A 26,790-nucleotide genomic window follows, 5' to 3' on the forward strand; every position below is an offset into this window, starting at 1 on the left:
CGGATTTCGGTATCACTTGTATGCGAAAGATACTCAAATCTATCTATCAACCCCAGAGTTGTCGTGGTCTTGGCCGAGTCTCATCCTGGATGTCTTCTCGCCACCTCCAACTCAATATTTCCAAAACAGAATTACTTATATGCCCACCAGCCAAGAACAGTTACCATCCTGATATCTCCATAACTGTTGACAACTCAACAATCTACCCTATCCCAGAAGCTCATTGCCTACAGGTCTTCCTCGACTCTGTACTGTCCTTTATTCCCCACATTCAATCGGTCTCCAAATCTTGCTACATGCATCTAAAAAAAGCCAAAATATGACCCTATCTCACACAAGACACTACTAAATCTCTTATCCATGCACTCATTATATCATGCATTGATTATTGCAATAGTCTCCTAACTGGTCTTCCCAAGAACAGACTCTCGCCATTGCAATCCATTTTAAATGCTGCTGCTAGGCTGATCTTCCTAGCAAGATACTCATTGTCTGCTGATCTCTGCCAATCCCTCCATTGGTTGCCTGTAGTTTACAGTATTCAATATAAAATACTTCTACTTGCATATAAAGTAATTAACCATACTGCACCAGCATATATCTCTCTACTTATCACAAAATATCTCCCTTCTCGACCACTCCGCTCTGCGCAAGATCTGCATATCTCTTCTGCACGGATCACTAGCTCCCATTCACTATTACAGGACTTTCATCGGGCTGCTCCCATGCTATGGAATGCCCTTCCATTCACAATAAGACATACTTGCCGACTTTTGCTGGCTGCCTTCCGGGAGAGGGCAGCCAGCTCTGTTATACAGGGGGGCGGGGCAATCGCCGGGAGCGGAAAAGAGGGAGATTGTGGGCGGAGCCACAGACAGGCTTCCCTGTTGGGGGGCGTGTCTACAGTGATCGCGTCATTTTAGCCACGCCCCCTGCTGTGCAATGCCGGTATTTCAGGCATTGCACGGTGGGGGGCGGGGTTAAAATGACGCGATCGTGTCATTTTACTCACGGACCCCCCCTGCCTAGGGGCGGATCGCGGGGGGATTGGGGTTAATGCGGGAGGGTTGCCCCCCTTTCCGGGGGGCCGGGAGGGGGACCCGATTTCCGGGACCCTCCCGGCCATTCCGGGAGGGTAGGCAACCCTGCAATAAGACTGTCTACTAGCCTCCAAACTTTCAAGTGTTCCCTGAAAACTCACCTCTTCAAGCAAGCCTATCATATTTAGGTACCACACTCATAACCCTCAGAGGCACTTATGTATTATATAGCTTCCCTTCTGGACCTGCAACTTGGTGGGACTGCTATGCCATTACTGGTGCCTGTCCTTGTGTTTCCTTCCTATGTCCCTATAGATTGTAAGCTTGCAGCAGGGCCCGCTTACCTCCAAGTCTGTCTGTTGTTACCCAGTTTGTTTCTACAATTGGAATCCGCTGTGTTATATAAGAGACTAAATAAATAAAATCTGCTGGTAACATATTGGCGCCAGATAACACAGGACACCTTCAGAGGTCTAGGGCCAGATTCTCTAAGCTTCAAAAGTGATAAAATGGAGAGTGATAAACAGCCAGCCAATCAGCACAGTCTGTGACATGGCAGACAGGAGCTGATTGGCTGGCTGTCTGCCATGTCACAGACTGTGTTTGTAAAATGTCAGGCAGGAGCTGATTGGCTGGCTGTTTATCACTCTCCATTTTATCACTTTTGAAGCTTAGAGAATCCGGCCCCTAGTGAGGTCCATGCTTCAATAGTTCAGAGCTTTGGTGGCTTGAGGGGAACCTAAACAATATTAGGAAGTTGGTTATAATGTTATGACTGATTTGTGTACTTTCTCTGCACCGAGACTTATGCATTGAACCGTGAAAGATTTCTCCAATAGGTCAAAATGTAAATTTTCAGGGACAGTGGTTATCATTGCCGCAGTCCTTTGAGTTAACTTAATAACATAGCAGGGGTGTTTTCATTAAAAATAAAAATATCTGTTGTGATTAAGACTGCCAATCATAGACATAGACCTTCATAGGTCCCCATACTTAACAACTGCTATGAGATGTAATCGTGGTTTGTGTTTATATATTTATAATCATATTCTAATATTAATAAATATATTTTTTTTTTGTCTTTTCATGCAATTATTTGGACCCAACATCCTGTACTTCTCAACGGTGAGTACTTCTGTCCCTTTTTTATGATGAGTTTCCAAATGTTCTGACTTAACACATATATCACAGCGTCACTATGACTATGCTGCATGCATTTATAAATAGGTGCACTGGAAAACGAATGTGTGCGTCGGTCTTGCAGTGTGTGGAAACTGTGCGAATTACAAGCAGGGATTACTTGTGGCATTTTTGCCACAAGTAATCCCTGCTTGTAATTCGCACAGTTTCCTGCTGGCGGCAGCATAGGACCGATAGAAAACAACGGAGCGTTCCCATATACAACTGCTGCTGCTGTGTCCTATTTTGTGAGAAGCGGCGATCGCGCAAGGTTATCGCTGATACGTGTTCAGAACAGACCTTGCCCGGCTATGACACTTGACGGGAAAGTACTCGCACATTTGTCAATTATACATTGCCTAATGGCTAACTGGGAAAATGTCCGCTTTACATTCCTGTCCTAGTGAAGCGCCGTTTGCCCGCAGTCAAGATGGCTGCCTCAGTCCCCCTTTCGTACACCTAGGCTTCAGACAATGGCTCGGTAGCCACTCCCCACAGCCAATGAGCGCCTACTCCAGTGTTTACTGTCCGTAGAGCACGAGGTGGTGGTTCGGGGTAGCTGGACGGGCATCACGTGCGTCGAGGAGAGGCGCGGGAACCCGGTGCCGTGTGTTGTGACCCGTATATATTCGGGTGTAGGTAGGTACGGTGCGCGCATGTGCGGCCGGCGGCTGCGTGTCCTACCTCCTCCTCCTCCTGCTGGTGGTGGTGGTGGTGGTGGTGGCACTGTGTCCACTGTCCGCTACTATTGTCTGCGCTGCCTCTCACCAGTGTTGTGTGTGTATGCGTGAGCGATCACTGTTTGCCGGTGTGAAGATATACGTACATCATACATGCATACACCTGCACCTGTATTGCTCGCTGTGTGTGAATGAATCGTATTTGTTTTGTTGATTTCTGCGTACTCTGTCTTGCTTTACTCTTGTGTTTAGTTACGGCTAGCATCGGCCATTCATAGGAAGTGTAGTAATGGCATTTTAATCCATGGTTCGGGTGACTGTTTACAAGGCAGATATCTGCACGCAGTGATTACTGTTTTTTTTTAAATCAACTTTATGGCACTATTTGACATGTAGCGCTATATGCTAAGTAGATCATGAAACGTATCTTTTGGGTAGAGAATTGAGATTTTACAACCTTAAAGTGGGTATTCACTAATACCCCTTTCACATTACACAAATAACCTGGGTCTGACCCAGGTTGTTGCTGGATCAACCCAGGTTTCTGCGTTGTGTGAAAGGGCTATTTGAAAAAACCTGGGTCCAGCAACCCTGCATTCCAACCTTTGTTAAAAGGGTTTGACCCGGGTTACTGTGCAGTGTAAAGGGGTGAACCGGGTCCCGTCCACACTATTAGGAGGAGGCAGCATCAGCTCTAAGCACTGCCTCCCCCCTCTCACGATGTTGCTACGCCCCCTTTTTGATGTCCACGACCCGTCTTGTTGCGGGGGGGGGGCTAATCATCGCAAATGTCGGGTCACTCCTAGGACTGACCCCTGTCCATATATTGGGTGCGGCCCGGCTTTTGCAATGTGAAAGGGGTATAATAGAGCTATTGCCTATTGAAGGGGCACATATATCTGTAGTCAGTGGAGGCTACCACTGATGGTAATATGGCAAGTGGCCGTTGATGGTTGCCAACTATGCACTAAAACGATGGTCATCCCTGTCCTTTGGGGTGGGGTTATGCTCTATGTCCTGGCACCTTGCCATCAAGGACTAAAGCATTTGACATTAGCCATAAAAAAAATAATTGATGGTGGATGGCCATCACTACAGAGGGAATTACTTCGGACATATAAATATACATGTTTATGATTTGTCAGGGGTGGCCAAACCAGTCATCAAGATCTACCAACTGTCCACGTTTTCCAAATCACCTAGCTGCTGCACAGCTGTAGTCATTACTAATACCCCTTTTACACCGCCGAAAAATACGGGTCAGCTGCGGGTCAGACCTGGATCATCGGCGGTGTAAATGGGGTATATCCGTGTCCATTTACACGGGTCCTCAACCCAGGTCCTGACCTGGGTAGAACCCGGATAGGACCCGTGTAAATGGTGGTGTAAATGGTCCGGCTGCGGGTGCAGGCACCCGCAGCGGGTCCACAGCGTGCAGCGCTGGGGAAGATGTGCCCAGCTGCTGCGGGAGGAGGGGGGTTCTTGCGGCTGCTGAGGGGAGGGGGTACCTGTCAGCCTGAGGTCAGAGCTCACTCAGCGGAGGAGATGATGTGCGCCGCTGCTGTACCTCCCCCCGGCAGCTGGTCCCTGCGGCGAATGTACAGTCAGTGTCGGCGGTCCCTCCAGCGCATAGGAACTAGTACTAGTTCCCATGCGACAGAGGGACTCCCGCCACTGACTGTACATTCGCCGCAGGAACTTCGCGGCTGCGGTGAGAGGTACAGCATATATATTATATATTTCTATAAATATTATATATATATATATATATATATATATATATATATATATATATATTATTTAAGGCAGGGCTGACCCAGGTTCAGTGTAAATGGTGCAGACCCAGGTCAAAGTGCTGTGTAAATGGGGTATAAAGCAGGGTCAGACCCTGGATACTCCAGCATTCAAAGACCAGGGTTTTTGGTGTAGAAGGGGTACTACTGTCACTTTTTCAAACCTGCTGCATTCATTCCTACTATAGATCCACAGGTTACCTGAAAAACATGAACTGTTGGTAGATCTTGAGGACAGGTTTAGTCATCCCTGATTTATGTACTGTATGTGCTGGCTGGTTAGAAGAAGTGAAGCCTCATGCGGAGTTCCATGTGCTACATGTTTATTAATACACAGTGCTGCCAATCCCAGTGATAACCATCCAACACATATATATTTCATACATCAGGGGTTCCCAAACTTTTTTTAATCATGGCACCCTAGAGAATAAGAATATTTTTCATGGCACCCTTATGCCAAAAGTTTGTTATTGAGATTTATTTTAAATAAAGGCACTCCTGCAAGTGTCGCGAGGCACCCCAGTTTGGGAACCACTGACGTACATCATAACCTGTATTAGAGAAAGATGTCTGCGGCGCTAGGGAATATAGCAGTGTAATGTGTAACCTTGCAGCCACCACGCTGGAGGGATGCCAGTCTCCAAAACTAAATACAAAGGAAGAAAAGATTGTGGGGCACTCAAAGGTAACACCAGTAATCAAATGAGATTTTTACTAAAACACACAAGCCTACAAAACAATCAATTTAGATTAAAATGCGATTAGTCATTTAGTACATGATACCAATAAATCCTTGATCACTCTTGGAGGATCGTTACTTTACCCAATAAAGGACATATGTCCAGCTGTGGGCATATGACAATATGGCCAATAACTAATACTGGTGGCTTTATTATGTAAAAATTAGGCTCAGCTGTAGTATAAGCGATAGTCCTTAGTAAGGAGAATATCCAGCAAATGATTAGTTGCCGGTCAGCAATGCAAATCTCAATGCTGTTCCACTCAATAGATAGTCATAATAACATTGGAACTTATTTTGGTTCATTCTTTCTGACAAAATCCTTCTTAGATGGACAAAACCATGTGCACTGCAGGGGGGGCAGATGTAACATGTGCAGAGAGAATTAGATTTGGGTGAGTAATTTTGTTTCTGTGCAGGGAAAATACTGACTGCTTTATTTTTACACTGCAATATAGATCTCACTTTGAAGTAAAACCCCACCCAAATCTAATTCTCTCTGCACATGTTACATCTGCCCGACCTGCAGTGCACATGGTTTTGCCCATCTAAGAAGGATTTTGTCAGAAAGAATGAACCAAAATAAGGCCCATTGAGTTACCTCCGGTAAAGCAAGAATTTTATTGCCAATTCACGACAATGGTGTCCAGTGGAGGTGTTTTAAATGGAGGGTTGCTCCTGCATGTAGTAAAAACTCACACGGGTCAGTAGTAGTGATTGTGGGAATTTCAAAGGGCACTGTCTTCTGTGCCTGGCGCGGCACAGCCTCTGGCTATACAACCTCTGTACCCGGCCAGTATGATCCCACCGGCGTACCTCTCCCCGCTGGCAGTCTGCGGGGTCGTCAGTGGCTGTAAGCACCCCTGTGATGGTGTTGACAGAGGTGCGGTGGCAAGTACCAACCCGGTAATAACATGGGTCTAAGGTTTGATGTGAAAGGGATTTTAGCCTATGCCGGCTTACCTCAAACGGGTGCCGGACACTTGGGAACCCGACAGGCATTCACCCGACGTTGGGATCCCGACTGTCAAAACACTGACAGCTGGGTTCCCGACGGCCTTCGGCTATTTTCCCTCGTGGGGGGTCCACGACCCCCGTAGAGGGAGAATAGAATAGGTTGTTCGCGTAGCGAGCCTGCAAGGGACTTTGTTGCGCTCGCCATGCTGTCTGAGTCCATTATCCCGACTGGCCGGACCCAGATAGCATGGCGAGCGCAACCAAGCCTTGGTAGACTTGCTCTGATTCAGCCTGCCCCCTTGCCGACATTAACTCTCTATCCTTTGCTGAGATGCTCACAAACAAGCCACTTGCTTTGCCCCCATTGTGTTGTCCCATTTGAGTGGTCTGCTTTGCTGCTCCTCTGTCTGTGTCACGGCACAGCCAGCGTTGTACTTGGTAAGATCACAATATCTTGGTGTACTGCATTTCTTCCTGGGATCACTGAGCTTGCTTTTTCAGACAGCTTGGCACAGAACTTTATTTGTGAATTCCACTTTAGAACTAATATATTGCATCAATATAATAGGCTACTCCACTGTCATGTATAAGACCTTTATAATAGTTTGGGTATTGTACTTCCTGTTTTGTATCTTTAAGCGAAACAGGAAGCAGTAGTGCCACTGTTGGTGTGGGGGAGTGAACCCACTCCGGAAATCCATGCTAGAGCCCCCAGCACATTAGCATAGTTGTATGCACCCACCCCCTCAGCTTCCTCCAGTGGGCATGAGTGAGATTTCGCTACTATTGCAAGATGCTCTCACATGCAGCCCAGAGCCAGAAGCTCACTCAGCTGGGGCAGTCGAGCGACACCTGCAGCCGTTGAAAGCATTCATACATGGGAGAATTAGTATTGACGTACATAAGGTGCTCTCATACCCGTTCTCCCCATAATGTTCATTAATACATCTACCCAAGTGTAATTTTTTAGTAAAAATCTATCAGAGATATAATTGAACTTGTCAACCTATGTTCAAAACGGAGAAGTTGCAGTTTCAGATAGGCCCTGATGTGATATATTGTGGTCATTACCAGTAGATTTCCCCCCGCAATTGCCATTATGAAAATTATGCCAGATTGAGTAATTCAATTGTTGCTCCGTTTATATCCGAAGGTGGACACTTTTCCCACAGAGGTGGTGGACTGAAATGTGCAAAAAGTCAGCTGGTCTGTTTGTGTACGACGTGCACAATAATGCTGCTTTCAGACCGCATAACTGGCTTTGACCCTGTATTTGAAAACGTTTCCAAAAACGGGTCTGCCAGGTAAAACCCCTTTCACACCGCATCTCTTACCATTTAAGTGCGTTTTTTTTCACCTGGCAGACCCGTTTTTTGGAAACTTTTCAAATACAGGGTCAAAGCCAGTGCGGTCTAGGCAGATACCCCCCCCCCCCCCCCCCCCCCCCCGTACCTGGACAGCCAGCTGGCATGCCTCTCTGTGGACAGGGGAGCCGGGATCATTACGAGCAGTGGATGAGCAGAAGCGCGGCGGGCATCAGGAACATCCACTCCCCGAAGTCCAGAGGCTGCATCCCAGCGTCAACCCGGGCAGGGAGCTGTTCGTGGTGGTGGTGCTGCTGCTGGTATTGGCGTGCGCCCGGCTCTCCATCTCCGGAGCCGCTTCCACTCCACCAGTAGCCTCTGCCGGGACCTCTCCCCCTTTATATACCCACTGCTGCTCTGACTGACAGCCCCTGGCCACAAATTGCCCCTGTCCACAACGAGGCATGCCGCCTGGATTGCAGGCTGGCTGTCCAGGTACCAGGGGAGGGGGGGACCAGTGTGGGGTCCTAAATACCGTTTCAGACCGCAAAAAAAAAAAATGGGTCTGAAACTGGTAGGACCCTGCTTTTTTACCGTTTCCCAAAAAAAACCTTGTTTTTTTTGGGAAACGGTAAAATCACTCTGCACCTTTTAGATTGCACAGATTACCGTTTTAAAATGGCTAAAAATCGGCAAAATACTGGTTGTTTTTTTTTAGTGCGGTCTGAAAGGGGCATAAAAAAATTATTTGAATAGCTCCCCCTGATTTACTTTCACTTTAAGTGGGAGTTTGTATAAACAATTGAATTTCCCCCATGATGCCTAAGGTAGCAGAATTGTACTCCTAATTGCAAATGGGCAAAGAGAGTTCATCTTATACTTCTGGAGAAAAAAAGTAATGGCAAACTTCGATTTAAGTACAGACATTTTATGTATGTTTGATTTATTTTACCATAGTGGCACCATCTCTAACATTTAATATTAGTAATCCTAAGTGTTGATATTGGTTTATTCTTTTATTACAGTACAATAAATGTATCTAGTGTGAGAAGTAGAGTAAAAGCATGGTCATATAGATATAATCACTCATTTGGCTCAGTTCCTTGGAAACTGCTAAAAACAAAGATATTGCATCACAAATAAACCATAAAAATGCATGGTTTTCTTCTGAATCTTGGTACATTTGCTACTTTTCATGACATGTCAGTGATTTTTTGCCTTTTGCGATATTGACCCTTTATCATCTTGTTAATGTTAAATTCGGACTTTGTTTATATTAATCCACTGTTAATGTGCTTTGCATACAGTAAACCCTGAATACACATTATAGATAGCATACATGACCGGTTTTGCCATAAGTGGTGGAGCTGGCTACAAAAATGTCACTGGTAGACCAGTTTGTAGAATAAAAGTAACATAAAGAATCTGCACATTTGTGTGCATTTATAATATTGAGTAGTCTTACCTACTCATGTGGGTATTAAATGTTTCCCATTATTTCCGATTTTCAGAAGAAAGGGGATGTTACTATTCAATCCCAGTCGTTTTTGCATGGAAAAACAGCCAGGATTGTCTTTTGCAGATCCGGCTCTTTGATAAGGTTAATCCACATATTTTACGATATTCTGATTATTTCTTCAAATCGAAAAACATTGAATAAATAAAATGCAAATTCTATATATTCTTTGCGAAAAAATATGCCTTTTCAACGTTTTTCCATGAAAAGGGAACATTGAATTCCCCCCTGAATTTGAAAGAAGAGAATTTATATGGATTGAAAGTTTAATATTCTATAGTAACATTTGAAGCTAGTCCGGATTGCATAGTTGATGGGCATTATACTTTTAATATGGAATGGGAACCACACAAGTTTACTTGGTGTACTGCCCTGGACCAGAACACAGGTTGTACACATCAGCTACTTGCACATCCTTCTGTTTACAAGGGAGGTACAGTAGAAGGCCATGCTAAGTACAGTAAAAGCTGATCTGCATGCATCTGCGGTAATGCCTGTCAGAATCTGTATCCTTTATATTTGTTAAAGTAAAGGTGCAGTTGTTCCCAGCACCATCAATCAGCAAGAAAGACAAGCAGCACGCTTTGATAGGCTGAACTGATGGGCCAGCCCGACAGTCGTGATCCGGGATTGAATACTGTCCTTAGTGGTAAAATTAGTGAAGGTCCATTTGTGACTGATTTTTAAATCTGTCTAAAACCATCTGACATATACTTGGTTTGCGATTGTAAAACTCCATGAGCAATTAGAAGGAATACAATGAGCCAAACCCACCCAAAGAGAAGCACTGCACAGAACACTGGGCCTTATTCTAGTTCACTCTTTCTGACAAAATCCTTCTTAGTCGGACAAAACCATGTGCACTGCAGGTGGAGCAGATGTTACTTGTGAAGAGAGAATGAGATTTGGGTGGGGTTTTACTTCAAAGTGAGATCTATATTGTAAATACAGTGTAACATTTTTTACAGTGTAAAAATAAAGCAGCCAGTGTTTACCCTGCACAGAAACAAAATAACTCACCCAAATCTAATTCTTTCTGCACATTTTACATCTTCCCCCCTGCAGTGCACATGGTTTTGTCCATCTAAGAAGGATTTTGTCAGAGAGTGAACTAGAATAAGGCCCACTGTAATCTTCGCATTGCTCTTTTGTAAAAATTAATAAAAATCTGAGGGTTCTCCCCAAAAGCATCACAAGCCCCAACTAGTGCTGGATTAAGCCTTCAGAGGGACCCTCTCCCTCTTTTCATTACTGGCCGCAAACTGAAGGGGAGAATATAACACTGTCAAAACACAGAGTAATGGCAGTATAAACTTAAAGTCCATGGGCCCTTATTCAGATCTGATCGCAGTACAAATTTGTTCTCAAAATGGGCAAAACCATGTGCACTGCAGGTGAGACAGATGTAACATGTGCAGAGACTGTTAAATTTGGGTGGGGTGTGTTGAAACTAAAATCTAAATTGCAGTGTAAAAATAATGCAGCCAGTATTTACCCTGCACATAAACAAAATAACTCACACAAATCTAACTCTCTCTGCACATGTTACATCTGCCCCACCTGCGGTGCACATGGTTTTGCCCATTTTGAGAACAAATTTGTACTGCGATCAGATCTGAATAAGGGCCATAGGGGCAGATGTATTATCCGTCGTTATGGGGGAGAAGGGTATCAGCGCACGTTATGTGCACTGATACCGCTTCTCCCCCATGTATGATAGAGCCGGGATGAGGTAATGGACAGGGGCGCTATGCTCCCCTGTCCATATAGGCGCTGCTATCAAAATGATAGCAGTCCGAATGTATGAACGGTCAGCATCGCTGACCGTTCCGCACGAAGCCTGCTTTGGCTTCGCCAGCATCATGCTGGCGAAGCCCTATCTAAACAGCAGGGACAGCGCTGTCCCTGCTGTTAGGTCTGGGCTGCGCTGGGGATCTCGCTTGAACAGCGAGATCCCGCGCATGCCCAGTGCGGCTGGCCGGGGGACAGGAGATAGCGCATCAGTATTAACTGATGCGCTATCTCCAGAAAGGGACATCGCCGGAGGGGTGAGTTAACGCTCCCCCGCTTCGGCAGACAAGATGTTAATACATCTTGTCGATGTCCCTTCCTGCTTCGCCTCGCTATTGAGGCGAAGCAGGAAGTATTATAGCGGCACTTATCGCGCCGCTATGATACATCTGCCCCATAGTCTCTAAAAAGCAAGTGGCAATATTAGCAGCAAAGCCTTGCATGTAGATCATTCATATGTATAATTGTTTGGATTGGTTCCTGCGCACTGATCCCTATTGTTTTGGGCTAGCTGCTCCACTTGCCGAGAGACCAGCCCGGCTGGGTAATGCAGTTTGGAGTGGGTTAAGTGCAGCGCTCCGCCCCTTGGTGTTGGGTGTTTGTGGCGTGAATAACGAGTCAGTGTGCGTTGTTTTAAAAGGAAAAAACTTTACTGATAAATGATGCAGATATACAAACATGGAAATCCCTTTTTACAGGTACATTGACATTGCAGTATACATACAAAATACACGTATTTACAGACAATATAAACAGTGGGTAAAAATAATGGGGATAGGGGGATAATGGGTGCACGTCAGGGGTCTGCCCTGCGAGGTGGAGTGCCCGGGGGACGGGTGGGGGATGAGGGATGGCGGCCCCGGTTGTGGTGATCTCCCCACTCCGTGGGGATTCCAGGGGTGGGGATGGATGGGTCCGGGTTGGGAGCGGTGGATCACCGGTGGGTACAGGTGTGGCGTCCCGCTTGCCTGTACTGAGAGCAGTCCTGTGGCGGCGTTCAGGTCCCAGGTTGCGGCTCGAGTGCGGTCTTAGGTGGGATGGGATGGAGGTGTGTACTCGCCGTGTGTGCGCGGTGGTCTGGGGTCGGGGTGCGTGGCTTCCAGGATCTGGGCGCTCCGTGTGCCTCCTTTCCTGGTCTGCTCGATCGATCCGGTGTTCGGCTGTTCACCTTCTCAAACTGGGGCCGTGATCGGTGACGTGGAGCGTCTGGCAGAGGCCACAGTCGGGGGTTCGCTGGTGTACGTCTCCCCCGCTGTGGGTCCTTGCTGACGGATCCCGGTTACTCATCTCTTCCTGTCCCTGGCGTGTTGTTTCCTTTCCTTCACGGCCGTCTCTCCCTCTTCTTGTGCTCGCTGGGCAGGTCTTTGTGCCGCACGCTGGTGTTATCTCTCCGGGTGCTCTCTCATGTGGGTGGCCTTGCCGGGTTGTGCTGGTGTCGGTGCTCTCGATAGTGTGGGTTCTTCAACGCGTTTCGGCCTTCTTCTAGGGAGCTTACAGTGTCTGTGTCCCGACTCCTTTAAGTAGGCGGGGGGCGGGTCTGTGGTGTGCTGGTCTGTCTTCTGATAGGCGCTCCAGGCAGCGTAAGTGTGCTGACTGGCTAGTGCCTTGGTTCTTTTCTCCTATTGGTGCTTGTTCTTGTTTTTCAGGGTAGTGCAGGTATTTTCTCTTTGCTGTTTGTTTGCCCCGAAGGTTCCTATTATGGGATTGTTGTTTTTGGTGTGTCATTAATATGGGGGTATGGCAGGGTTGCCGACTTTCTTCTTCTCCTCTCCGGGAGAAGCCCGGAGAGGAGAGATTCAGTAGCCGCTCAGGGGGCGGGGCTTAAGCGTGACATCACCAAGCCCCACCCCCATGCTGGTAAACCAGCTAATGTAGTGATCTCCGTGGAGGGGGCGGGGCTAAAATGACGCGATTGTGTCATTTTAGCTCCGCCCCCTCCTCTGAGACCCGAGGATTGCGGCATTTTAATGCCGCGATCCGGGGTACAGCGGGGGTCCCCCCTGAATCCGGGAGGGTTGCCCACCCTTCCGGGGGGCCGGGAGGGAGCCCCGATTTTCGGGAGACTCCCGGAAATTCCGGAAGGGTCGGCAACCCTGGGGTATGGTACCTCTGCTGGTACCACTACCATACCCCCATATCAATGACACACCAAAAACAACAATCCCATAATAGGAACCTTCGGGGCAAACAAACAGCAAAGAGAAAATACCTGCACTACCCTGAAAAACAAGAACAAGCACCAATAGGAGAAAAGAACCAAGGCACTAGCCAGTCAGCACACGTACGCTGCCTGGAGCGCCTATCAGAAGACAGACCAGCACACCACAGACCCGCCCCCCGCCTACTTAAAGGAGTCGGGACACAGACACTGTAAGCTCCCTAGAAGAAGGCCGACACCAGGCCGAAACGCGTTGGAGAACCCACACTATCGAGAGCACCGACACCAGCACAACCCGGCAAGGCCACCCACGTGAGAGAGCACCCGGAGAGATAACACCAGCGTGCGGCACAAAGACCTGCCCGGCGAGCACAAGAAGAGGGAGAGACGGCCGTGAAGGAAAGGAAACAACACGCCGGGGACAGGAAGAGATGAGTAACCGGGATCCGTCAGCAAGGACCCACAGCGGGGGAGACGTACACCAGCGAACCCCCGACTGTGGCCTCTGCCAGACGCTCCACGTCACCGATCACGGCCCCAGTTTGAGAAGGTGAACAGCCGAACACCGGATCGATCGAGCGGACCAGGAAAGGAGGCACACGGAGCGCCCAGATCCTGGAAGCCACGCACCCCGACCCCAGACCACCGCACACACACGGCGAGTACACACCTCCATCCCATCCCACCTAAGACCGCACTCGAGCAGCAACCCGGGACCTGAATGCCGCCACAGGACTGCTCTCAGTACAGGCAAGCGGGACGCCGCACCTGTACCCACCGGTGATCCACCGCTCCCAACCCGGACCCATCCAACCCCACCCCTGGAATCCCCACGGAGTGGGGAGATCACCACAACCGGGGCCGCCATCCCTCATCCGCCACCCGTCCCCCGGGCACTCCACCTCGCAGGGCAGACCCCTGACGTGCACCCAGTGCCCCATTATCCCCCTATCCCCTTTCCCCATTATTTTTACCCACCGTTTATATTGTCTGTAAATACGTGTATTTTGTATGTATGCTGCACTGTCAATGTACCTGTAAAAAGGGATTTACATGTTTGTATATCTGCATCATTTATCAGTAAAGTTTTTTCCTTTTAAAACACCGCACACGGACTCGTTATTCACGCCACCAACACCCAACACCAAGGGGCGGAGTGCTGCACTTAACCCACTCCAAAATTAATATGTATAATGTCACTGACTAGCTAAAATAAACAAGGAGGCAAGTTCAAATGTAAGGACCTGTTACAAAGCAAAGGTAGGAACATTGGGATACGAGAGTACATGTAAACCCCATGGGTAAGATGTAGCATGCAGAGAGAATTAGATTTGGGTGTGTTATAGTTTCTGTGCAGGGAATATACTGACTGCTTTTTTTTACACTGCAATATAGGTCTCACTTTGAAGTAAAACCCCACCCAAATCTAATTCTCTCTGCACAAGTTACATCTGCCCCACCTGCAGTGCATATGGTTTTGTCCATTTGAGAAGGAATTTGCCTCTGAGAGTGAGCCAGAATAAGGCCCATAGTGTGGGTAGGACACACTGCATAATTGATACAGTGTAGGTTGGGTAAAGTATGGGTCTGATACAGTGGGAATCAGATACACCAATAATACACTTACTCTGATGATGGGTGTTGGTGGTGCTTGTGTTGTCCTCATAGCGAGGGAAGGGGGGGGGGGGGCAGGAGTGCATACAGTGTCAGCAGTAGAGGAATGCCAATGCTATCCTCAGTTCATGCAGGGATGATTTTTGTTTACTCACTGCAAGGTTGCTGGCGATGTTGGCAGTGCAGGGGGTACCAGTGGTGCAGGCGTGATAGTAGTGCCAGTTGTTTTCTTCAATGCGGTGGTGGCAATTCTGTTGGCAGTGCATGAATGCCTGTGTTGTACTCAATGCTAGGTTGTCTGCAGTATCCAAAGGGCAGAGGTGCCTGCTGTGTTCTTAGTCCGGGGGTGCCACCAGGGTTGGCGGGGGGGCAGCATAGGTATTGTTGTCCTCAGTGTGAGGGTGGCGCCACTTTTCGGTGTTGTCCCATTAAATGCACTGGGGAACCGCTGATTGGCGAAGCTTTCAGCCTTTCAGCCAATCAGCAGCCGCCCATTGATTTCCACAAGACTTTTGAAAGAGGCGCTTCTCTGCACAGCTCGCCTGCTGCTATCCCATTGTTCCCTTCATAAGCTCAGGGACGCTGCCTCTCTCAAATTTGGGGGGCTAGCCCCCTGCTCTGACGACCCTGGCACCACAATTTAATATTGTTTTAAAAATGTATTAATAAATTTATTTTATCCTAGGCATGCTGTAAAAAAAAAATCTGATATGCTAGGGTGCTGTGATTCAAGAATTTTTGGGAACCATTGCATTATAGAAAGCTAATTATAAGGTTTATTGACTTTGTTTGACTCTAATCGTAGAAAATGTCCTGTTGGTTAAATATATTTATTATTATTTACTAAATCTTCATGGGAATATTTGTATAGTTTTAATTTTTTTTTTATATTGTACTATTAAGTCAATGTTATTAAATACAGTAACTTATTAAATATCTACATGCACTCCCTTTCTATAATATATGATTATTATGATTTCTAAGGTAACAATCCAGGTTAGCATACGGGAGCAGCATATAATATTTTAAAAAGCTTTTAAGTGTAAATTATTGTTATAACTTTTTTATTGTGTGCCAATGTTTTGTAATTTTCTACCTACGGTAACCTGCCAATTATGATGTTGCTCTGTTTCTGCTGCATAAATTATGGAAGGTCATCTGTTTGGGTGCCCAAACAACACTTTTCATGTTACGCCTGTTTAGATGGGTTTAGCAGCTTTATAGATGAAAAACAAACTTTTGAATATCACCCTGCGTTCTGTCACTTTAGATAGGGGAAAGTGAAAAAAAGCAATTGAAATGCCTCACTGTATGTATTTGATTGTGTTTGCTGTGTGACGTTTCAATGTGCACTGTTAACATGTATATTTGCCAACCCTACAACGTGTCAGCAATTTGGTTTGCTATTACGTGCTATTGGCTCTGGTTCAGCAACACTGACAGATTCTATAAAATAGCATAGTATTCGTATAGTAAAGTCAATCAGCTAGAAGGCATGATCTCTTGCTTGCGTATTTGGCAGTGATGAATTAGTCACAGCTCCTTCTCTATCATCTGCTTTGTGCAGTGCACACACCCCATCAATGCTCCTATTTTCCTGCTGCCACACGTGGTGGTCTCAAGAGAGGTTGGGCTGATTTACATAGATAAGGGAGTGGACAAAATATTTTCCCTTTTAAATCCTCTTGTAGTTGATGTTGCTGTTGAACAAATAATAATTTATTGTTACCACCCCTCGCAAAAGTCTAAAAATGACAGTATATCCCTGTCAGCATTTTTTATCTTTAGATCCCCCTCAGTTTTATTTTTTCCTCTCGACACTAGAAAGGTCCCTATACCGATTTGTTGAAACACAGAAAAACGCGATTGTTAACATAAAGAATGTTTAGTGACTTTTGTCTTGCACACCTAAACAAAGTTCCTTATGGCTTCAGAATAATAATTCACAATAATGACACTTTCTATAGGATGTGCACATGTCATTACATATGAAGATTGGCATATGTCGTTATTGCGTTCATCTCATTTGGATGTTTTTGTTTTTTTGTATTACCCTATTTTGTGAATTTCACCTCCCCTTTTTACCTCTGGAGACTGCAGGTTAAAGCTGAGCCTGAACTCCATCAAAATAAATAAACCCTCCTCTATCCATCGTAAACAAAGCCTCCTCGGCCACATCCCCCACTTTGATACGCCCCTTACTCCTCCATAACACTGTCTCACAGTAGATCCTCTTTTGTATTCCTGTATAATATTACCATAGTATGCAAAATAAGGCAGCAGTAGAATAGATTGGAAGGAGCAGGCAGGCATATGATAATAGAGTGCAGACCCCAGAGGGTGTATGTGTGTGTGTTTGTAGAAGGGTTTTTTCTTTTCTGTTTTTTTTTTTTTTTTTTAATCATCAAGGGCTCAGGAACAAATTCATCACCTCCTATCTGCTTTCCTTGTGGCATCGAGAAGCCCAGATAGGTGGAGAGAAGCATTTGTAGAGGTATGATAACCTATTAACTGATAGAGCAGCAGGCACCTTGGGTGTAGCTGGCAAAGGAAAAGCCCGTTCAGTGCTAATGCCTGGTGTCTAAAGGTCAGTGTCATGTTTAATTGTATATTTCTATATTTAATGTGTTGTGTGTTTCTCAGCAATGGCTTTCTAGAAGAAGTAGTGACATTTTTTTTGTGTGTGCATTATAAGATTGTGCCCATTTCTATTGTTTACCTCTTTATTGTAGCTTTTTATTATCCGAGCAATGTAAACATAGCGGTTTACAGTGTACTTGCTTGGTGTGTTTGTCTTCCCTGCTTCATTTCTTTATTCAAGAAGCAAGTTGTATGTTTTGTGATCAACAGCCTAATATCTACTACTGTACATTGATCGCAAGTTTGGAAAGCTTGGGAATATATATATAGTGTGTGTGTGTTGCGTTTAGTTAATTGTGATAACAAATGAACATATAATTGTATGGAAAATAAAATATACTGCTGAGTGTAGTGTTTACGCATTCTATATTTGGCTTCTTTAAAGCTCCATAATCTCCTTCAACATTGTAATTTTTATACTTTGACATGCATTCGTGTTGCCCCATCTCTTGTTATGAATACACAATTGTTTGAGGTCCAGCAAATCTAGCTGCGTTGGAATTATCCAAACAAAAGCTGGTGCCCTTTGAAGGGAACCTAACTTAATAAGATTCTGTTTCACTAGGGCATTTTATTCTAAACAATGCAGCACTATAAGGAATGTGTTGGTTTAGGGAAAGCTGTTTGTGGTTCTGTCCTTATTGCCGACACCTTCAGTGTGTGTGTGTGTGTGTGTGTGTGTGTGTGTGTGTTTATTTGTATTGTGTGCGCAGCACTCTACAGGTTATACTGATGTCTGAAAGTGATTATTATCAACAGTTAGGGTGGTATTCTATCCCCACCACTATTTCCCCTGTCATTTCCGACAGCATTGAAGACAGAATTCGGCTAAATGGATCCGACTTTAAAACCAGTCAGGTCTGTTTTGTCGAAAATGGCCATGAATTGTCGAAGTCACGGCCAGATCTTGACAATCCACGGCTGCTTTCACCGACACCCCCCCCCCCCCCCCCCCCCCCTTTCCGACTGTGGACAGGCGGAACATTGAATTCTACCTGTCGATATACTATCGAGCCGGGAGAAAACAGCCCAGGTTTCGAAAGTTCCGACAGTCTAAATCCAGGATTGAATATGTCATATGTGCCTTTAAGAGGGTGATTCCTGTAGATTATTTTCTTAATTTCCACTTTGATATATTTTTTTTATTTCTTTTTGCAATAATTGTTTCTTTGCATCATTTCAATGTGAACTACTCCCTAGTTGAGATTTATTTTATTAGAATGTTCTAGGGTCAGGAGTTTGTGTGCATTGGAAATGGGTTAATTTGAATGAACATTAGTGATCACAGAAGATGTGATGCAGCTTAAATGTATACATATTAACATATTAAAATTTAATGCTATAGCCCAATGGAAGAACTAGATGTGAATTACTTTATCCAAATTAGTAGATCTAAGGTAGATTTGGACAGACAGGTACTTGTGTATTTTGGCGGCGCCCATCGCATCGCATACCATAACGCATACGATGGTATGCGACGCGACGCGATATCGTACGATAGTGCACGATGGCATACAATTTTGAAATTGTATGCCATTGTACATGGCATACAATGCCATGCGATGTGATGCGATTAAACATTGTATAAGCACCCTAATGGGTGCTTATACAATGTTAAGCACCCAAATGGGTGCTTACAATGTTAAATGCACCCCCACGCCACCCCCCACTATAAACGTGAACCCGAAGCGTGGCGAGCGCAGCGAGCCCGCGAGGGGCGGCGGTACGCGTCCTACGACCTTTTCATACCCCCACTATACACGTCGGCGTGGAGTTGAGAATAGAATAGTGTGGCGAGCGCAGCGAGCCACCGAGCCCGAAGCGTGGCGAGCGGACGCGGACACCTGTGAAGCCCGCGAAGGGACGCGTTTACCTGTGAAGGTATCCGCGTCCCCTCGCGGGGCTCGCTGCGCTCGCCACGCTTCGGGCTCGGTGGCTCGCTGCGCTCGCCACACTATTCTATTCTCAACTCCACGCCGACGTGGATAGTGGGGGTATGAAAAGGTCGTAGGACGCGTACCGCCGCCCCTCGCGGGCTCGATGCGCTCGCCACGCTTCGGGTTCACGTTTATAGTGGGGGGGTGGCGTGGGGGTGCATTTAACATTGTAAGCACCCATTTGGGTGCTCAAAAGCACCCTTTAGGGTGCTTATACGATTTTTGGTCGTATAGGGGGTCAAAATCGCGTCGCATCGCATCGTATGCCATCGGGTGCATGGCATGCGATGCGATCTGTTCGTCGTACGACGGACATCGGGGGCGCCGCCAAAATACACAAGTACCGACAGACACACTGTGGAAGATTTATACCACTTTCACATCGCCGACACGTTTTAAAAACCGGTATTTAAAACGGTAATTAAAACGGGTCAGAGCCTTAACATTGCTGCAGATTACCGTTTTAAATACCGGTTTATACCCCTTTCACACCGCACTTTTAAAACGGTAAATTGCCGTTTTTTTTTCCCTTTTTTTTTTTTTTTTTAAGCTAAATACAATTGGGGGTTGTATGTGCTGATTCCCAACAAACTGCGGCAGTGCACCCAGATACCCAGCAAACTGCGGCAGTGCACCCAGATCCCCAGCAAACTGCGGCAGCGCACCCAGATCCCCAGCAGCCTGCTGCAGCGCACGGAAACCCCGTGATCCCTAGCAACCTCACGAATTTTGCTTGAGCAAAATCTTATGTTCGGTGTCTGGAGTCTCTGTGTTGAGAGAGGGAAGGGGAAACCATCTGGGAACGCGTCGTGTGATGAGAGACCGCAATGTGTCACTCACTCTGCAGGGCCGGATTTTGGGGTCAGCCTGCCCCTAGGCACCACACTCCCCCCCCCCCCCATTCCCCGGAGTACCTGGCCAGTTTATCCACGGCATTCAGTCAAGTCGCACAGTGTGTCCACCTGGCTGTTCAGCTTGTCCACCTGTTCCCGCAGCCGCCAGTCCTCACCTTGCACATCAATGACGGAACTCCTCCATCTCCGCCTGTAATCCTCCTGGCGGAGGCTCCTGCAGCTAGTGGCGGGCCACATCGACATCTCAGCACCAGCGTACATGCGGCTGAAGTGTCCGGGAGGGAGAGTGCATGCCGGCACAGGGAGCGCCCATGGAGGGAGCACTAGCAGCGCCCGCAGCATATAGTACCGCCGGCACCTGTATAAGCAGGAGCCTCGCCCTCACAGGTCACTAGCTACGGGTCTCTGCGGGCAGCCACGGGCAGCGACACTTCCAGGTACATGGGGGACGGGTTTTTTTTTTTTTTTTCCCTTTTTAAAACGTTTAAGCCTGCACTGTGATGTACACATTCACATTGCACAAAAAACGGCAAGGAACCGTGTAGGACTCTGCTTTTTACACGGTTCGAAATGCCAGTTAACTTTAAACGGTAAATCGGCTGTGGTGCATTCACAGTGCAGGCTTAAACGTTTTAAAAAGGGAAAAAAACGGCAATTTACCGTTTTAAAAGTGCGATGTGAAAGGGGTATTATTAAGCCTGGTGAAGAGGTCAAGTGGAGATAACGTACCAGCCAATCAGCTATGTTTGAAAAATTACAGTTATGAGTTGATTGGCTGTTGAGATCACTTTCCACTTTATCTCTACATTATCTCTTCACCAAGCTTAATACGTCTGCCCCATTATAACATATCTGTCCTATAGGTGACTGTTGTTTGAGTGGGCCAAATAACATGGACGTTGCTTCTATTTGTCTATGATGCAGTACATTGGATTGGTATTCTGTACAACAATGATAAGGACATGATTTGTAGAAATAGATAGATCTATATATTTTATAGCCCAAATGACCAACACATCACAAACGGGGTGGCATTTACTTTTTGATCTAAAAATACTGACTTGTGTCCGCACATATATATTTTACAAGAAGAGGAGGAAAAGAACTGTTTGGGGGAACGCACTAGTCATTTTAAAATGTAACTTTATATACATATACATACACATTTTCAGCAGGAGTCACTCATCAGTCCCACGCAAAATAATTGCGCATCAACTTGTCCACCTTCGTCTTTATAGTGTTCTCAACGGGCTGTTTTAGCCGATTTTTAAAGTGTAAAATTTATCGATGTCCATTTATCGATGTCCTGCTCAAACAGCCGTGCACATTCGTCCCCACCGCCGCTGTCCGCGGTGCATGGGGGAAGCTCAGCACCTACGTAGGCACGCCCCCCAAAGAATCGCACATCTGCCACTTCAGTTCACTTGCTAGGATCTCTTAAGCTATGCAAACAATTAACGATGTGTACCCAGCCCGACATCGCTGCCACTGGGCCCAGGCATACAGCAAAGTGCATACACACATTTACTGATTCCAGAGAATGTTTTTAGTGACCGGCAGGAGCATGTATATCATGGATAAACATTAGTCGATGCACCTAATATGTTGCTCTGATCCAAAAGAACAGGTGTCATATCATCTAGTGTGTACCCAGCTTTAAAGGGGTGTACACACGGAGCGATCCTTCTAAGCGATTTTGACTACATAGTCAAAATTGCTTAGAAGGTTAGTAAAGATCTCTGTAAAGGTTAGACAAATGTCCCTGTAATATCGCTTAGTAAATAAGAGTTGCCAGGCAAGAATATTTTCACTAGATCGCTGACTGTCTAGTCAAAATCGCTGCTATTCACTGCTGAGGGAGATATTCACTAGGCGATCTGCAATGAATACTAAGCAAGTATGTTAATTCCAGTATTGTCAAAATCGCTTAGTCAAAGTCGCTGGTGCATTTAGTCAAATCACTTAGTCAAAATTGCTTAAAGTCGCTCACTAGCAAAAATCGTTCCGTGTGTACACCCCTTTAGAGTTTATCTCTTCAGAATTCCAAACCTTTTAAAAGGGGGAATTTAATTAACCCCTATAATTTAACAATGTTGAAAAAGGGTGGGTAGTCTCAAGCTTTTTTACCTGAGGCATTCTATTACAGCCCCTTTTTGTTGCCTATAATATTATCTGTTATCGGGCATTATTACATAGAGCCGTATTGACGCTGGCAGCCACTAGAGGGTATCCAAAATAGCCATTCAAATGTAGCTCCATTCGGGCATATCTGGCTGCTGGCACTGGCATTTCAGCTTGCACTCTCTGAACTGAAATCTGCAAAGAGTCACCAGTTTTAGCGCTACTACTGGACTGTTTTGCAGAATGCCGTTAGTTTGGTCAAGTTGAGCCGTTATATACTCAACTACTCAACTAAACCCGACCTTAATGAGCACGATCCGCACTCAAAAATTGCATACCGACCTATGATCTCCCATCTTTATAAGGGAGACCGGCTGCATTATGACAATAAAATACAGACATACTTGAGACCGTTGAATAGTTTTGGCATCTATTAGCGGAAAGTAGATTAGTGCTGCTAATTGAATTCATCCGTTTTCTTGGAGAGTGATATTATGACCTTGGTGACATACTACTTTGACCAGAACCCCAATCTAATGATGTCATTGTGTCATTTCTGCAATGTCTACTTGGCATTCACGAGTGATGACATTTGACACCAATAGGCTTCAGCTGGTGCATCAGATGGGGTCTTTCTTTGTGAATGTTTATGACTTGGGATCACAAAATCACTTAGGAAGGTGATACATTTAATTTAGACATCAGCAGTGGCCAAAAGCATTCATTTTGTTCCTATTAAGTTTAGGGTAGATAAGGCTTATTTATTTCTGCTTTTACCACCCACTCTAAAAGAGAGGTTAGGACAGCTATTTATAGGCCGATACCTCTTGCTTTGAGTTCTAGATTAATAATTTCTATTATTCTAGGGTTCTGTTCTTTAACACTGATATTATTGCCTTGTGTGACCACATTCAAATGTCCTCTGTTTAATTAATGTTGGAGAAATTATTTAATGATATTGTATCTTGGAAAAACCTCCAGTTATCATATGTGATCATAATAACATCAGCCATTTATATAGGACCTTTAGAGTATAGATTAACATTCACCTCTGTATCTCTCTGATAGCATCCCGACGGTCAGTATACCGACATTGGAATCCCGACTGCCGATACTCCGACAGAGGGTTTGAGTGCAAAGAAGCCCCTTGCCGGCTCGCTGTGTTCTCCAGGCTGCGGGCTCGGTGGCTTGCTGCGCTCGTCACAGGTCCTGTTCTCCCTCTATTGGGGTTGTGGATGAGGGGGAATTAGCCCCTTTAAATCAGGATTCTGAGGTCAGGGTACTGTCAGGAGGTCATCTGGCACCCATCTCTCTGCCCCAGTATTTTAGAGGTTAATATGATTGGGCAGTAGGGATGGTGTAATGGTTAGAATTACTGCCTCACAGCACTGAGATCATGGGTTCGATTCCCACCATAGACCTATTTGCGGAGTTTGTATATTCTCCCCGTACTTGCGTGGGTTTCCATCGGATACTCCGGTTTCCTCCCACAATCCAATAATATACTGGTAGGCTAACTGGCTCCCAACAAAAATCAACCCTAGAATGTCTGTGTGCATATACATGTGGTAGGGAACATAGTTTGTAAGCTCCACTGGGGCAGGGACTGATGTGAATGTTCAAATATTCTCTCTGTAAAGCAGGGGTGGGGAACCTTTTTTGTGCCAAGGGCCGTTTGTATGGAGAAAAAAATCCTTCGGGGGCCATATGTCCTGCTGCAGCCGTTTCACGTTCTGACGGTGGCCGCTGAATAGGACTGACAGTCTCCGGCTGCTGTTAATTGAGAGGAATCTCACAAGAACTACCAACTTCTCAAGAGAATTCCCCTGTACTTGACTCCTGGCAAAGGGTGGGAGGGCCACTCAAACCGGCTACGGGGGCCGCATACGACCCCCGGGCCTGAGGTTCTCCACCCCTGCTGTAAAGCATTGAGGAATATGTGTGCGCTATATAAGAAACCGTAAATAAATAAATAAATAGATATGGGTATAAAAGTAATCTAAACATTATACTACAAACAGCAACACATTAAAGCTGGGTTCTATATAGATATGCAGATGTTATTGAAATATGCTAGTTTCAACGTAAAAAAGTTTGAATGTTATCTCTGACTTGAGCTATTTGTTCATTTTCTGTTGAGCTACGTTTGAGTGTTTTATAAAAGCGCCTAAGTAAATTCTGTTAAATAAACCCGATGCTAATTAAAGGCCACTATTTGTTTACATGTTGTTTTACAATCTGCTTTATCTTGAGTGAGCATGACATGTTATCGGACATGCCAGATGTCCTGGTTTTCTTTAATGATGTAATCCGGTATTGATGAGGTTTCCAGCTGGCCTTAATGCACACTATTATGTAAAAAGACCATAAAGCCTACCTTTGTATTATATAAAAATGCTAGTAGCCTCTAAAAAGTTTAGTTTTGCCTATTTATACTGAGTCATCTCAGAGAGCTAGAGAAAAGGTTTCATGTGTAGACCAAAAAAAAAAAAGTAAATAATACCCTGTTCTCACTGCAGGCAAATTCCTGGGTCTAGCATGTTGACCCAGAAATTTGCCTTTTAACACATGTTTTTTTGGCAGTGTGAACGGGTTGCATACCCGGATCTCATACACGGGTAAAACCCTTCTTTTTACCCGTGTATGAGATCCGGGTAAGCAGACACGGGTTGACACAACTTGCACAGGCTCACCATTGCTGTTCTGGTTCCTGAACACTCTCACCATGCAGACCATATTATGTCCATGCAAAAACACACTGCATGTAAGGGGAACATATTGTCATGGGAGATATGCCTTTAACCTTCGGGTTGAGCAATAGGGTAAAAAGTAGCTAATGGCATGTGTTTTACTTCTAGTTCACATCAGATTAGATCGTAAGTGCTGTACTATAGATATATCAGATCCGGCAGCACTTGCTGGGATGGCATGCAATATATCGAAAGGACCGCATGCCGCCAGGGAAGCTGCTGGGCGCTTCAAGGAGGTCAGCTGCCACTTCTCCCCTGGGAGAAGTCGCAGTACTATATGGCCAGCTTTATACTCCTATGCCTGAATAATAGCATTAATCAATAGATCATCCTACTCTGAAATCATAAGTGCCCATCAAGGTTCTCTCTCTGTAGGAAATTATGTAACTTATTTCATATCTCTGTGAGCGGACCGCATTTTACAGTTTTGCAATTTGTTGCTTAAACTGACAAGTCTACAAAAAAATATTTTGTATACCATAATACATTTCACACTGTGCAGCACGGATGGTGTAATGGTTAGCATTACTGTCTCACAGCAATGCGTTTATGAGTTCAATTCCCTCTATGGCCCTAACTGTGTGGAGTTTGTGTATTCTCCCTGTACTTGTGTGGGTTTCCTCCGGGTACTCCGGTTTCCTTCCACAATACAAAACTAGGTTAATTGGCTCACAACAAATTAACCCTAAAAGAATATGTGTGCGTGTACATGTGGTAGGGAATATAGCTTGTAAGCTTCACTGGGGCAGGGACTGATATGAATGTTCAAATATTCTCTGTAAAGCGCTGAAGAATATGTGTGTGTTATATAAATAACTGGTAATAAATAATTGTTGATTTTTTTTTTTTTGGTCCCATGATGATTTAGTTTTGTGGTAGAAGATAAATATAGAAACTTTATACAAGAAAAAGTAGTCAATATAAAAAATGTAACTTTATTTGTTTATAAATAAATCTACCCCATAGTTGTTTTTATGTAGTTAAGGTGCATACAAATGGTGAGATTTTTGCTATGGACAGTTTTGACTGTGATTTCCCTTGAACTCCCTAGAGCCCAGAACCATACAATATTAACTATATTTACTTGAGATTTTGAGTAGGCAAATATTGACTAGAACACTAGACTATATTCAATATAGTCAAAATTGGCTTACCTGCACAGTCTATTTTCTTTTCTTACGATGCCGAACTCTGGGGGTGGTGGGGATGTGTCCATATCGCAAGCTGTATACACACTGTATGATTTGTGCTAACTTTTCTTCCGATTTTTGACTATGGGAAGCTCAAATTGCACCATGTGTATGCACCTTTAAGGCGAGTACAGGCGATGCAATTTTGATTAGTCAAAATCCAGCTAGAAGTTTAGCCAAAATCGCATGGTTTTAAACATGCAGCCGATCTCAATGCACGGCCCTGCTAAGTCAGAATGACCTAGCTGTCACGGCTAAAGGGCTGGATGGAGTCGTGTGGTGCACAGGAACTGGAGACGGACCAGGAGGAGTAGGATTGAAACGTGCCGGTTTAATAACGGATTTCATAAATGATAAACTTCACTCAAATACTTCTTTAAGTGACAGTTGGATAACTTAAATAGAGTCCAGCACAATACTAATAACGGGCAGGTAAATCTGGAAACGTATACTTGATGAGCCAGAGTACATAGAGGAAGATCCGGAAAGAGGTTGATTTGATGATAGAAGAAATGGATCCGGATGAC

At 45.3% G+C, this 26,790-nt stretch overlaps 1 protein-coding gene across 5 annotated transcripts in view; it reads left to right on the forward strand.

Moving 5' to 3' along the window:
* The window catches only part of LOC146060339 (protein 4.1-like), a 158,350-nt gene that overhangs the window by 7,759 nt on the left and 123,801 nt on the right, over window positions 1-26,790 (forward strand). Inside the window, exon 1 of one of the 5 annotated variants that reach the window (XM_083173434.1) lies at window positions 2,628-2,858. The exons of 2 other annotated variants lie outside the window; for them this stretch is intronic. The gene's annotated coding sequence lies outside the window, so the exon portion shown is untranslated. Of the gene's footprint in view, window positions 1-2,627; window positions 2,859-16,948; window positions 17,359-26,790 lie in introns of those variants that run through there. 2 more of the 5 variants (XM_083173435.1, XM_083173433.1) reach the window with 2 other exon arrangements.

The sequence above is a fragment of the Crinia signifera genome, chromosome 2 (genome assembly GCF_055691185.1).
Source record: "Crinia signifera chromosome 2, ASM5569118v1, whole genome shotgun sequence".
NCBI lineage: Eukaryota > Metazoa > Chordata > Amphibia > Anura > Myobatrachidae > Crinia > Crinia signifera.